Raw genomic sequence first — 13439 nt, 5'->3', positions numbered from 1 at the left:
AGCGTCGATTTTATTCTCGGGAATAGAAAAAAGTCTGGTGGGGCCAAGTCGAGGCTGTAGGGGTGCTGAGGCAGCGTTGCCGTCTTGTGCCGGGCAAAAAATCGGGGTCCTCATTCACATGATGAAGAAAATCCTACCGGTTGGCCTTTTCCTCCTCTGACAACACTCCCGGCACCAACTTCGCGCACGCTTTCCTCATGGATAAGTTTTCTGTCACGATCTCAAAACTTGGGTTTGAGGAATGCTCAAGTCATCAGCAATCATTCTGATACTCATTCTACGATCACTGTTAAGTAAATGTTTCACTCGCTACACATTTTCGTTGGTCTTGCTGGTCGAAGGGCGTCTGGAGCAGTCGTCTTCCTCCACTCTTTCCTTACCTTCTCGGAAAAGCTTGTGCCACTCAAAAAACACCTGATCTACCCATGGAAGTGTCACCGTAGGCCTCCTTAATCATGTTGTGAGTCTCTTTGCCCGTTTTACCAAGATTTACTCAAAATTTGACCGCGTATCGCTGATCCAGTAAACGCTCGACGATTCTGCGTGACGAGACGTTTCGACAGGGGTTCACAGTACAAGCGACTTCCTCTCTTCAACGGCCGAGAGCCTACTGCCGATTTGCCCCAGCATTCCCAATATCCCCCTTCAACGATCCTGCACGCGCAGACAGCCTCTCGTCCGCCCGTTCGCCCAGGAAAAAACCAGTCCTACTACTTTCAGAACAGACCCTGTATGTATGGCAGCTATAATGAGCGGTTACTGAAATTAAAATGTCTCTCGTATAAATTTCAAGAAAACGTTCGCAAGGAACCAACAAAAATCGGCACTTCCACATTACATTCCGGAAAGTAGACCTACGTTTTGACAAGTCGTATTTTCTATTAAAATAGGGAGCAATGCAACCCATTTTTTTTTTTCAGCGCGGCTCTGCAAAGGAGTCAACCGCAGCAGAGCACCCCGCATGCAAAACAACGCATGTACCATGTCTGCGTCAAATGCATCAGGTGGAAAACGATACCAAAAAATAAAAAAATAATAAGTCATGTTTCTCTGCCAGGCGGTGCCCAGCTGACAGAGCTGTCGCTCGCTTCGTATCAAGCGGTCACGCAGGAAGCGCCCTCGGGGGGCCGCTTTCGAAAGTGTGTGCGAGGTCGGCGCTTGATGAGGAAACGCCGGCCAGGCACCACAGTCGCTGTACTGACCCAGATCGAGGGGACTTAGGCGCAGTAGCCACGTGCCTGCTGTGGGGCAAAGTTGCTACAACTGCACCTTCGCCCACAATTTAAACACGAAATAGCCGATATGGGAGTAAAAAGGGAATAAGCTGTCCTCTAACGCCTTCCTTTCAGGGGAAGGGTATGCTGCCCAAGTCTTGGAGTACACAGTAGAAAAATTTGAACCCTTAAAGGTGTAGCGCTCATGACTGCACCCCTTCCATGCCCTTATTTTTTGAAAAATGGTACTTTGAGCACATTAGCACCTTTAATGCACCCATGTACCCTTCAAAGGTGCACGGGTGCAAGGGTTTTCTATCTCCTTCGGGTGTAAGGGTGCGTGACGGTGTACGGGTGTTCTTTGACTTGTCGAACAACATTCCAGCTTTCCATTAAATGACAGCTGCAACCTTGATTCGAGCAGCGATGACTGCGATTTGCACTCCCATAATGTAATAATTAACTGAATTATTTTAGCTGAAGTTCTAAGCAACACTGACTCAAAATAGGGGCTCGCTGAAATGGCATATATAAACTTAGGGAAAATACGCGCGCTATCGGAAGTAAGTATTGCGCGCAACAGTAGTGTCTTCTCCGTTGTGCTCTGTCCCCTCTGTAGCTTTGTATGACTCATTCCAGCTAAGCTCATACCTCTTGATGTTCCTTTAGCAAAGATATGCGCCACATTATAGCACCTCGTTACTGTACGAGCGGCTTTGCTGAAAGTTGGCCTCCTTTAGCAAGCCCTTTTTCTTTTTTTTAAATATAATCAACAAAATAACGCCGTGAATATCATGCAGACATCCCAAATGTCACTCCACAGCAAGGAGGTTCAGAAACACCGTGAGATACACATCTGGGTATTGTAAATATAGTTGGAGATGCCGTAACGTTAGTGCAAAGTTAAACAGGTCGTTGGCAGCTTTTCGTGGGAAATGTTTAGCTTCCATTCAAGAGTGTACCCCAAAAAAATTGATCAGCGCCTTTTAAACCAATCAAAAACTATGAAACTGCGAAGCAGTCGGAAAAAGATTGCAACTGTAACGATAGTACCCTTGCTATGGGCGCGACAAGCATGCTTTGCACCATTTTAGGTAGTCGGAAAAAAGGGTTCAATTGTAACGATCCCACACTTGCTATGGGTGCGACGAGCATACTTTGCACCATTTTGGGAGGGTGCAAGGATGTGAGCTATGGACACGGAAATACACCCTAAAGGGTGCAAATTTTTTTATGTAGGTTTCAATCACTAATCATACGCAATGCTTACTCTTGCCTAAGCAGGCTTACTCCCACCGCAAAGCGTGGTAACTTGATGCAGTTAGCAATTGGAGGAGGCTTTTAAAAGCGTCACTGGAGGTCTTGAGGTTAGCAAATAGGGGAGATTGAAACCTAGGCTGAAATCTTCATCCCTGCTCTCACTTCGCATGTTTCGAAGAGGGATTTTTTTTTTCGTTTCCAACCGCATGTATTCCGTGTCTTCAGCGATGGAAATCTCAGGGCTTGAGCTAACACCCTGCTCTTAAATCGCAGTGCGCTAGATGAGAGCTCTCTTCCTTTTTACTCCCGTATAGGCAAATTTCTGTTGAGTGGAGTGTCTCCGTCCAAAGGTCCCCTACAGCACCGTGGCATGCTTGTTTAAGCTCCTAGTTGTATTTTGTCACACTGCAGCCGTCAATAAGTTCGCTTTCCTACCCATCTAGGATTCCTGCCGATCCGATAGGCGCGCTAATCTGGTTGCTGTGAGCCCTAGAGCGCCGGGTCTCCTTGAAATACTTGCCAGAGTAGAGGAGGAGGCTTGGTGCGAGCTGTGCCTGATTGTGGTGCCACTATGACAGTTACCTGGAAGGAGGAGTCGTCACCGTGTTCGTAATGACAGCCTCCTTTAAAATACTCGTTTACAAGAATATCCCTGTTAAACGTACGCTTCGCTCACCTGAGCGAAGAGTACCTTTTGCGTGCCTGTAACTTTTTATTCGGTTTTCGCCATTTCAACACTTTGGCAACGACTAAGAGCAACATGGCTTTTGGTACATTTAATTACGTTTACAATTTGCCGCATTTAGGTTTCATCCCTTCTTCTTCAAAAATTGTTTGATTTTTACTGCTGTCTTAACGTGATAGAACCAGGAGTCCAGCTTAGAGTTCCGACCATCTTAGAAGCAAATGATGCAACAGATGCCAGTCGGTTAGCTATGACCATCAGCAGACAGCTGGTGCTACCCTCTTGCACACCTCTATTTTCGAGATAGTTTATGTGGCAATTCAGAAACAGTTTAATTAGAGCATAAGGGACATGGAGTCCGGAGATGCCTCAACCGTGGTTAGCGTGCAACAGTTTCTGTCATCACTTCATCAGCCACAGGTTGGGCGAGATATCGTGGTGTGTTGATTTGACAGGGATTGCTGAGTGGGCAGCGTTCGGCGAAGTCATGTTCTCGTTGTCATAGTCGTCGTCATCCGCGCTCTCCATCCTCCCTTGCTCTCGCTCCTCTTCCTTGATGCGCCTGCGAAGCCGGACAGCCGCCTTATTGGATGGATGAGCGACACACGTGACTATGCACCACGCACCCTCCGATACCACCATCGCAACACACCACGCCATACCACAGGTTATCTCAACTGGTTACTTCAGCATTCTGTAAAAGGTCACTCAGCAAACAATAGGAAACGGGGTGTAGCGGCTTAACAGCAAGACATATCCGGCATCTTTAATAAACCACCCCACTGGCATTGCCATTTCCCGCTGCCTCTGCTGCTACTGAAATTCTCATTTACTACAGCGGTGAACGTCCGGTTTTATTTTTTAAACCATCCCGTAATGTTTTAGAGCGCAGCTCTTAGGCGGCCGTTGCTGCGCTTCGCGGCGTCGCCGTCACCGCTGTCCGTTGTAACCAGCAGTGGACACCCTTTAAGCAAGCTGCGAAAGCAATGGAGCGGGAGCTTGGAAAGGAGAAAGTAAAAGCGCAACCTCCACCCCTCCTTAGCAACCGGCGCGCCAGGGGGGGGGGGGGGGGGGGGGGGGCTGTGCATAGCAACCGTTACGTCACACAGTAGCGGTAGAACGAGCACGCGCGCGTCGGCGGTGGTAGTTACACCGCCGCTCCTTCGCCAGACGTCTCCTGGCAGTCAAGTGAGTGAGACGCATGGCTCCGGAGCGGCCCAGCGTTTCCGCGCGAAGCGGCTCGGGGAAGCGGTTGTGGGTTGACCACAAGGCCAAGCACACTTTAGAATTCCCAAAGTATCTTCGGTATTTGTTTTAGGAAAGGAAACACGCAGGATCTGTCTCCCACCGCTGCGAAACCAATAGAAGGGGGGGGGGGGGGGGGGGGGGGGGCTTGGAAAGCAGACGGTAAAATTTGTAAATTGGTTTTTGAGGAAAGGAAATGCGCAGTATCTGTCTCACACTTCTCGCTGGACACCTGAACCAGAGGGAAGGTGCATAACTGCCCTGTTAGAACAGTGGACACCTCAATCGTGCTCTAAGCTACGTGGCGGTAGTGAAAGATGTGCGCTGCATGCTTTGGCATTGACGACATTTTGCCAGAAACGTTGCCACCTGCCAAGATGGCAGGGTGGGTAGGGACTTTAATGTAAATATAAAAACAAGCGGGAATTTCTTACCACTTATGCGGGAGAACATCCTGTTCCTGTCGCTCGTAACGGCTCCCCACATGGGAGCAAAACCTGATCGTGGCAGGCACCCGAGAGCCGCACGTCGCAGACAAGCTATTGCGGGACTTCGAACTAACAACACCGAAAGGCCAGCTCTCTATGTACGGCCAGTTGAAGCTCACTGGTGACGTGTGCCGCGGCGTCATCACCGTGGCCAAGCACGAGACCAGTGAGTCCCTGCAAAACAAGATCCAGTGGCGTGCTGGAGAGCTTGCCGATATCCGCAAGCTTGGAAAATCAGACGTCGCGGTGCTCACCTTCGTGGGCAAAGTGGTGCCGCGATACGTTCATTACAACTCGGAAGTCACCCTTGTGCGTACATATAAGAAAACCATCCCGGCCTGCGTGCGGTGCGGCACCGTGGGACACCGAGCGGACACATGCCCCTGCCCGGATCAAAAGTGTGGCCTTTGTGGCAGTGCGGTGTCGACCGTCGACGGGGTGAAGACACCGCATGAGTGCACACCGTCCTGTGCAGTCTGTGGGCAAGCCCACGCCACCAACTCCCGGGACTGCACGGGGAAATTCAGGCAGCTCAAGGTGCCCGGCCGCAAGACTAGGCGCCCAGAGCTCCCTGGAAAACAGCGACCTGGCCGGCAGGCAAGTCATCCCAATTCAGGTGCCGGTGGCGGAACGCCGCGTGGAGCTGACGGCATCGACAACAAAACGTCATCATCATCATCCTCGGTGAAGTCACCACCCGGGAACAAGACTACGCCCCCACCGCCACCGCCCAGCGGCAGGGACGCTGGCCACTTCCCGGCGCTCAAGACAAATGGCGCTGCCGGCGCCCGGGCATCAGCGTCTCAACACGGCAAACAACAGGTGAGCAGCTGGGCTGAGATCGCCTCCTCCTCCTCCCATTCCCCCTCCTCCCCAGTTACCGTCTCCGCACTCGATGCGGAATACAAAAAACAGATCGACGTGCTCCGGGCACAGAATGAGCTTTTGCTCAACAAAATTCAAAATTTAGAATCAAAATTGGCGTCCGCCGCTCCGAGCCCGCAGAATTCGGACGCAATGGAGAGCGACGCGGAGATCTCGCCTGCCCTCGTGACAGCCATCTCCGCGATGGAGGAGCGCTTAACATCTAAATTACGATCTATGATCGAGACCGCCATGGACCAAATTTTGACCAAGGTCAAATCTGCCATCCCCGCGGTAGTATCAAAACACATATTGGACAACCCCCGCCTCCTCCGTCGGACGGGGCCCATTAGGGACGTATCCCGTCCTTCAAAATTCAACCGTCTGATTATTGATTCGGACAATGAGGACAGCTGCCCCGCTCCTTCCGTCATCACCCCCTTGATGGCGCAAGTAGCTGGCTCTGAGGCAGCCAATCCCTCCTCCTCCCCCCCAAGAATTTTAAATCATGGCGAGACACCTTAATCAAAGGAGTTCCGCCATATCCAATTCGGCCGTGTCAACTTCAATAACACAGTGGAACTGTAGAGGCTTTAAGGACCGCACTAAGCGGGCCAATTTCCGCCTCTACCTTGAAACTTTCGAGTCCTTACCAGCCGTGGTTGCCCTCCAAGAGCCAGGCCTGGGCGCCACAATTTCAAATTACACGACGTTCCAACAGGACCCCGCGTCTTGTCTTCTCGTTCACAAAGACTACACAGCCAACCTAGTGGATCTCGACCTCCAACTAGAGTACTCTTATGTAATGGTGACCCTCCTACCAGTCCGCCGCAGGGACCCACCGTTGCATATACTCAACGTGTACTGCTCTCCCAAACTAAAGCGAGTGACTTTTGCGGACCTCTTTAGCCGCGCGCTAAGAGTAGCGGGCCGCGATCCCCTGCTGATTGTGGGCGACTTTAACGCTCCCAGTCAGCAGTGGGGGTATCGCAAGGAGGAGTCGCGCGGGCGTAAGCTGGCGGAGCTTGCGTCCACGTTGGGCCTCACCCTCCACACGGACCCTGTCCACCCAACCCGGCTAGGAAATTCCGTGACACGGGATACGTGTCCGGACTTAACCTTCACTCGCAACATACGACACGCAGACTGGCTCAACACCGAGGAGACCCTCGGTAGCGACCACTGCATCATTAACACTACACTACGCACACGCCCCCTCAAGCGTCCAAGAACACAAGCCCATATCCCAGATTGGACGAAATTCAGGCAAAATTTTAACTCACTTGATAATACACCCATTTCCGCGCAAGGCTACACAGCATGGTCCCAACAGCTGCTGGCACACCTTTCCTCGCATGAAACACACATCCAGCTCTCAGAGGCGGTCACGGACGTGGATAACCACCTTCTACACCTCTGGGAAGCCCGTCGCAGCCTCGTCCGCCGTTGGCGACGGCAGAAACACAATAGAAAGCTTAAAGCTCGAATTGCCGAGCTTACCCAGAAAGCGGCAGAGTACGCGGCCCAACTCGCCGACTCCAACTGAGTAGATAGATGCAACACGGCCGCGCGACAAATGTCCAGCCGAAACACGTGGCGTCTCTTTCGAGCCCTAATCGACCCAACCCAAACACGATCCGAAACACAAAAACATTTGCAGCGAGCACTGCACGCTTTTCCTGGCAACACGACTCAACTGGCACAGAAACTTCGGGACCAGTATCTGTGTACAGCCCAAGACCCCCGTGGATCTGCGTACTCTTATGCAGGCAGAGAGAACACGGAGCTGGATCAACCTTTCCAGCTCCATGATCTGCGGGCGGCTCTCGCCAAAATGAAACGGGGCACTGCGCCAGGACGGGATAAGGTCACCGTCAAGCTTTTGACGAACCTTCCCGACTTGGCATACCAGTCCCTCCTGGAATACGTAAATGCGATTCGGCGCGGGGACACCCCCCTGCCAATCGAATGGAAAACGGCTTTGGTCACATTTATTCCTAAAGCTGGCAAACCAATTGACACAGATAACCTCCGCCCCATCTCTCTCACCTCATGCGTGGGCAAACTAATGGAGACGATGGTGCGGGATCGGTTATCTACATATCTTGAACACAAACAAGTCTTTGCGAGCACCATGTTCGGATTCCGCCCACACAGATCCGCACAGGATGTCCTCCTGCAACTCAATCGGGAAGTCCTTGACCCCCTCGAATGCCCCCATAATGACCGGGTAGTACTCGCCTTGGATCTTAAAGGGGCATTTGACAATGTAACACATGAGATCATACTCACTAACCTAAGTCACACCGACTGTGGCCTCAACACATTCCAATACATAAGCCAATTTTTAATGGATCGTCAATCCTACATTCGAATTCAAGATAGAGACCATGGTCCTTACCTACTCGGCACGCGGGGAACCCCTCAAGGCGCGGTACTTTCCCCGCTGCTCTTCAATCTGGCCATGATGCACCTGCCGGCCCAGCTGAGTGGTGTCGCCGGCGTGCAGCACGCCCTGTACGCTGATGACATCACTCTGTGGGCCACGCAGGGCAGCACAGGAGACATTGAAACCAGCCTGCAAACAGCGGCGACGATAGTAGACCGCTACGCCCGCCGCTGCGGTCTTCAATGTTCCCCTCAAAAATCGGAATTTGTGCACCTCCGCCCCTCACAGAAGTGCACAACTAAAATATCTCTCTCTCTTGAGAGTGGTCCCATACGCGAAAGTGATGAGATACGGGTACTCGGACTCTACATCCACAAACACAGGCGGTCAGACACTACATTGGCCAAACTCCGTAAGGTGGGGGACCAGGTGGGCCGCATGGTCCGCCGGGTTTCCAACAAACGCGGTGGGTTACGAAGTAAGGATGCCTTGCGGCTGGCAAACGCCTTCGTAACTAGTCGAATTCTCTATTCGACTCCTTATCTCCACCTACGGAAACAAGAGGAGGACGCCCTTGAGGTCATCCTTCGCAAAATTGTTAAACGTGCCCTTGACCTCCCTATCACTACTTCAAACAGCCGGCTTATGGCTCTTGGGGTGGTGAATACTTTCCGGGAGCTCCGGGAGGCGCACCTTACAAACCAGTACACGCGCTTGTCGCTAACGGAGTCGGGTCGCCGCCTTCTTGCTCGACTCCATATCCAACACACCCCTCCAATGGAAGACAGGTTTCGCATCCCGGAACTGTGGAGACGTGCCCTCCACGTGCGGCCTCTTCCAGCAAACATGTCACATGAAGACCATAATGGTCGGCGCCTGGCACGAGCGGAAGCGCTAGCCCGATATTATGGCAACAAAACAGGTGTATACTACGTGGACACCTCCGGCCCTCACCATGGGGGATGATACACGGCCGCGGTAGTTCACAACAGCAACACAGTTAACGGCCTAACTTTTAGAGCTCGCAGTGCAACACAAGCAGAAGAGGTCGCGATTGCTCTCGCGGCCTCACATTCCAATTCAAAATACATACTCACCGACTCGCGAGGGGCCTGTCGGAACGTCGAACAAGGCTGCACTCCCTTCCTAGCCTATCGAATATATCAAAATTGCATACAGGATACGGACCCCGCACACCGTTACCTCATATGGGCCCCTGCTCATCAGGGGTTGGCAGGAAACGAGGCAGCAGACGCAGCCGCCCGCGCGCTCTCTCACCGGGCTGTTTTCTCCTCCCCATCCGATCAGGAACCCGATTTTAATCCGGTCTATACATTCAAAGATATTACAACATATTATCAAAATTGTCATCGCCTTTACCCTAGCCCATGTAAAGGCCTGAAGAAAGCGGATGAGCGGCTCCTTCTCCGCCTTCTCACCAATACTTTGCTGTGCCCGGCAGCGCTAAAACATTTTGACCCCTCCTTTAGCGGCAGCTGCCCACACTGCAGTGCAATGTCTTCTGACACCTATCACATGGTGTGGGCCTGCCCCTCCAACCCCGCTATTCCCCCCATCCCCAACCCAACCCGGGAGGACTGGGAGGCGACCCTGCTCGGCTGCCACGACTTACAGGCCCAACAAGCCTTAGTCGGGCGCGCCCGGGCGGCGGCAACCGCCACTGGGGTCCCATACTAGGGACCTCCACCTAGTGTTTGTAAGGATCGGTCCCTTACGGGCTGATCCAAACATACCTCCAGTTCATTCGAAATAAATGTTTTCACCACCACCACCTCCGCGGTCTCATCACCGCTCCTGTTCAACATAGCTATGATGCGCCTCCCAAGCCAACTGGCCCGGGTTGAAGGCATTCAACACGCGTTATATGCAGATGACATTACAATTTGGACCACTGAGGGGAGCCTTGGGGACATGGAGGCCCGCCTTCAGCAGGCCGCTTCCATAGTCGATGCGTGTGCTATTATTGACTGTGGGCTCCAATGTGCTCCAGCGAAATCAGAGCTTCTGCATGTCAGAGCGAACCCAAAGGATAGGACAGCAATTCACATCTCTCTGTCAGGAGGTCCTATTAGAGAGGTGGAGGAGCTCCGTATTCTGGGCCTTTTCATTCACCACAGACTCAGACCGGACTCCACCATTGTGAAACTCAAGAGAGTAGGCGAACAGGTAGGGTGGATGATCCGCCGCGTTTCCAACAAGCGGGGCGGTCTGCGGGGCAGGGACGCGCTTCGGCTCGTCTATGCCTTCGTGACTAGGCGGATCCTCTACGCCGTGCCATATCTCCGCACTACTAAGCAAGACGAGGCGCTAATAGACGCCATCATCCGCAAGGCAACTAAGCGAGCCCTGGATCTCCCGGTGGCTACCACTAATGCCAAACTCAAGGCATTGGGGGTGCTAAACTCCTACCAGGAGCTGCGGGAGGCCCACCTCGTGAACCAATACACGCGACTCATGCAGACGGCCCCTGGGCGCCACCTGTTAAACCGCTTACACATCCAACACGACTGCACTCCAGAGGAGGCGGAGCGTATCCCAGTACTGTGGCGCCATATGCTCTGGGTCTCCCCGCTCCCCCGTAACATGGACACCGACATGCACGAAAACAGACGACAAGCGCGGGCTCGGGCTCTTGAGAGACAACACGGCTCCCGACCCGGTGTATATTATGTAGACGTAGCAGGGCCATCGCCCACGGGATTTTACACGGCCGCTGTCGTAAACCAGGAAATGCACGTTGATGGACTCTCCTTTCGAGCCCCGAATTCAATGCGAGCCGAGGAAGTAGCGATAGCGCTTGCTGCCGCCCACGCCAATTCGAGAATCATCATTACGGACTCCCGAAAAGCATGTGCTCATTACTTGGCAGGGGAGATCTCCCCCTTAGCTGCTTGCATTCTAAGACGGACTGCCACTGATCCAACACCGAAAAGAATCATTTGGGCTCCCGGCCATCAGGGCTTACGAGGTAATGAGGCCGCTGACGCGGCTGCCCGAGCGCTTATTCACCGGGCTCCTCATCCAAGCTCCTCTGGCTCGGAGTCTAACCAGCCGCTGCTGCGATTCAGGGAAATAATAACGCATTATAGCGACAACCCCCGCCTTTTCTCGCCCCTGCAAAGGGGCTGAGTAAGACGGAGGAGCGAACTTTAAGGCGCCTGCAGACAGGTACTCTACTCTGTCCTGCAATCTTAAAACATTACGATCCTAACACGGATGGGCGATGCCCGTACTGTGGGGACACCTGTGATATCTTCCACATGGTGTGGCCATGTACTCAAAATCCCCCCCCTTCCCCTACCCCTTCCAGAGAGCCATGGGAGACTGCCCTCCTCAACTGCTCCTCGCTTGAGTCCCAAAGGGCTCTAGTGAAACGGGCGAGAGACGGGGCATTGTCATGCGGTGTCCCGGACTAGGGACGCCGACCATGTAGCGGGGCCACTCTGTGGCTCCCATACTCTATTTCAGCAATTAAAAGTTTTCACCACCACCACCACCCACAGCTGTGACAACCTCGCGAAATACTTGCGCAGACCTCGTCTTTGAGAACCAGGCATTGGTGCAGCAAGTCGAGCATATACCCATCTATTTTGCCGTCCACAAAGCTTCCTTCATGAAAATGAAGAACTGTTAGTGGAGTGTTTCTTGAAGAAGGAATATGTGCGAAAAATAAAAAGTTGTCTGTAATTGTACATACATTTCGTGCTCGAATTCTTTTCCTCAATCTATCGAAAAGCTGAAACAGCTGATGAGCTGCGCTCAAATTTCGCATTATAAAGTAACGTAATCGTCGGCAATTTATTTAGGTTACCATCTTATTAATTATTTCCGGCTTCTCTGTCACTAAACTCCCTGATTGATGGAGAGGCCCACTAAAATTTTGAAGTTGACCCACCCTCGAATTTTTCAAAGTATCCACGAAATTTTGCCAGTAGACCCACCCAAGAAAATGGATTAGGGCGAATGAATTGATAGGATAAGTAAAATCTGATATGGTAACCCAATCGAAGATACTCGTACATCCTAAATAAAGACTCCTGCATGCCATATAAGGCCAATGGAACTGGTTCCAAGCGGAGTTTTTGGTGAGAAAATTGCAAGGACATTAGACACCCATTCCAAACACGGTAACAGGTAACCTAAATGTTACATTTTTTGCTTTGAGAATGTAGTTAAGAACGGCCTCAAGTTTTTTTTTCTTTTTAACTGTCCGTTATAAACCTAAATTATGTTTGCCAATATAATTCTAAGCAGCCTGGAAAAAGCAGCGTTTCACATATGACGGCAATTGTTGCTTTAACGGCGGGATATTGTGCGGACGCATTGAGTTGTCTGTGTCTGCTGTAAGTCTTCCAGTAGTTTTTCTTCGAGCGTTTATACCCCTGTACAGCTTCGAGGCGTAAACTTTGAGACATAAGACGGTTTGAATATAAAGAGACCGGAACAAACGGTGGCAATGTGGTGGATGTAGCCTTGAGAGGCGGAAAGAGAGCAGCTTGGACTCGCAAACAAATCCCAGCGGTTGACTCTCGAGCTGAAAGAAATAGTACATTGCGGGGTTTAACGTTCCGAAGCAACAGATGGGCCGGGGCTCCCTAACGTGCAGCGACATTGCAGAAACAGCAGAGAGGCGCTTTTTGTATTTCGCCTTCATCGAATTACGCTCGTCGCGTCTTTGATTCGATGCGGCGACTTTGGAATCAGCAGCTGAACACCAAAACCACATTGTTCACAGCAACGGGCCAAAGAAGGAAAGAATATTTTGCACAGCGCATACAACCCAAACAGCGCATAACGTGGGCTTCCTCCACTTTTATTCCCCGCTCCGTTCCGCTCTTCCCCTCTAGTCCTTCTCTGTAAGGAGGAGCAGACGTGCCCCGATTCCCCTATTAACTTACCCCCTCCCTCATAACCTAACAGGATTGGAGGAGCTATCCCTGAGTAGGATTAAAGCTAGGACGGCCCTTACCCGTCGGTGACGTGCCGATGTGGCGCGTAAGAAGATGCAGCGGCCAGTACATGTCCCAGGTGGTCCACGCCGGCCGCTTAGGTATATCTTGGCCACGTTTTGTACACGTGTCCAGGAACGCAGGTATCACGAACGAGACGATTACTGGAAGTTGGACTTTCGGCTACAAGGGAGGAACCCCTTTTCTTGTTGCTAACGGGCAACGCTAAAGGTCGGAGCCTTCGGAGGTTTCCGGAAAAGAACAGCCTCCACAGCCTGCATTAACTTATCGACAGCCTCTTTACATTCCACACGGCAGCTCGTC

This window comes from Amblyomma mixtum, chromosome 7, assembly GCF_055824585.1.
Source record: "Amblyomma mixtum isolate Tamu chromosome 7, ASM5582458v1, whole genome shotgun sequence".
NCBI classification, from domain to species: domain Eukaryota; kingdom Metazoa; phylum Arthropoda; class Arachnida; order Ixodida; family Ixodidae; genus Amblyomma; species Amblyomma mixtum.
Note: the sequence above shows the minus strand (reverse complement) of the source record.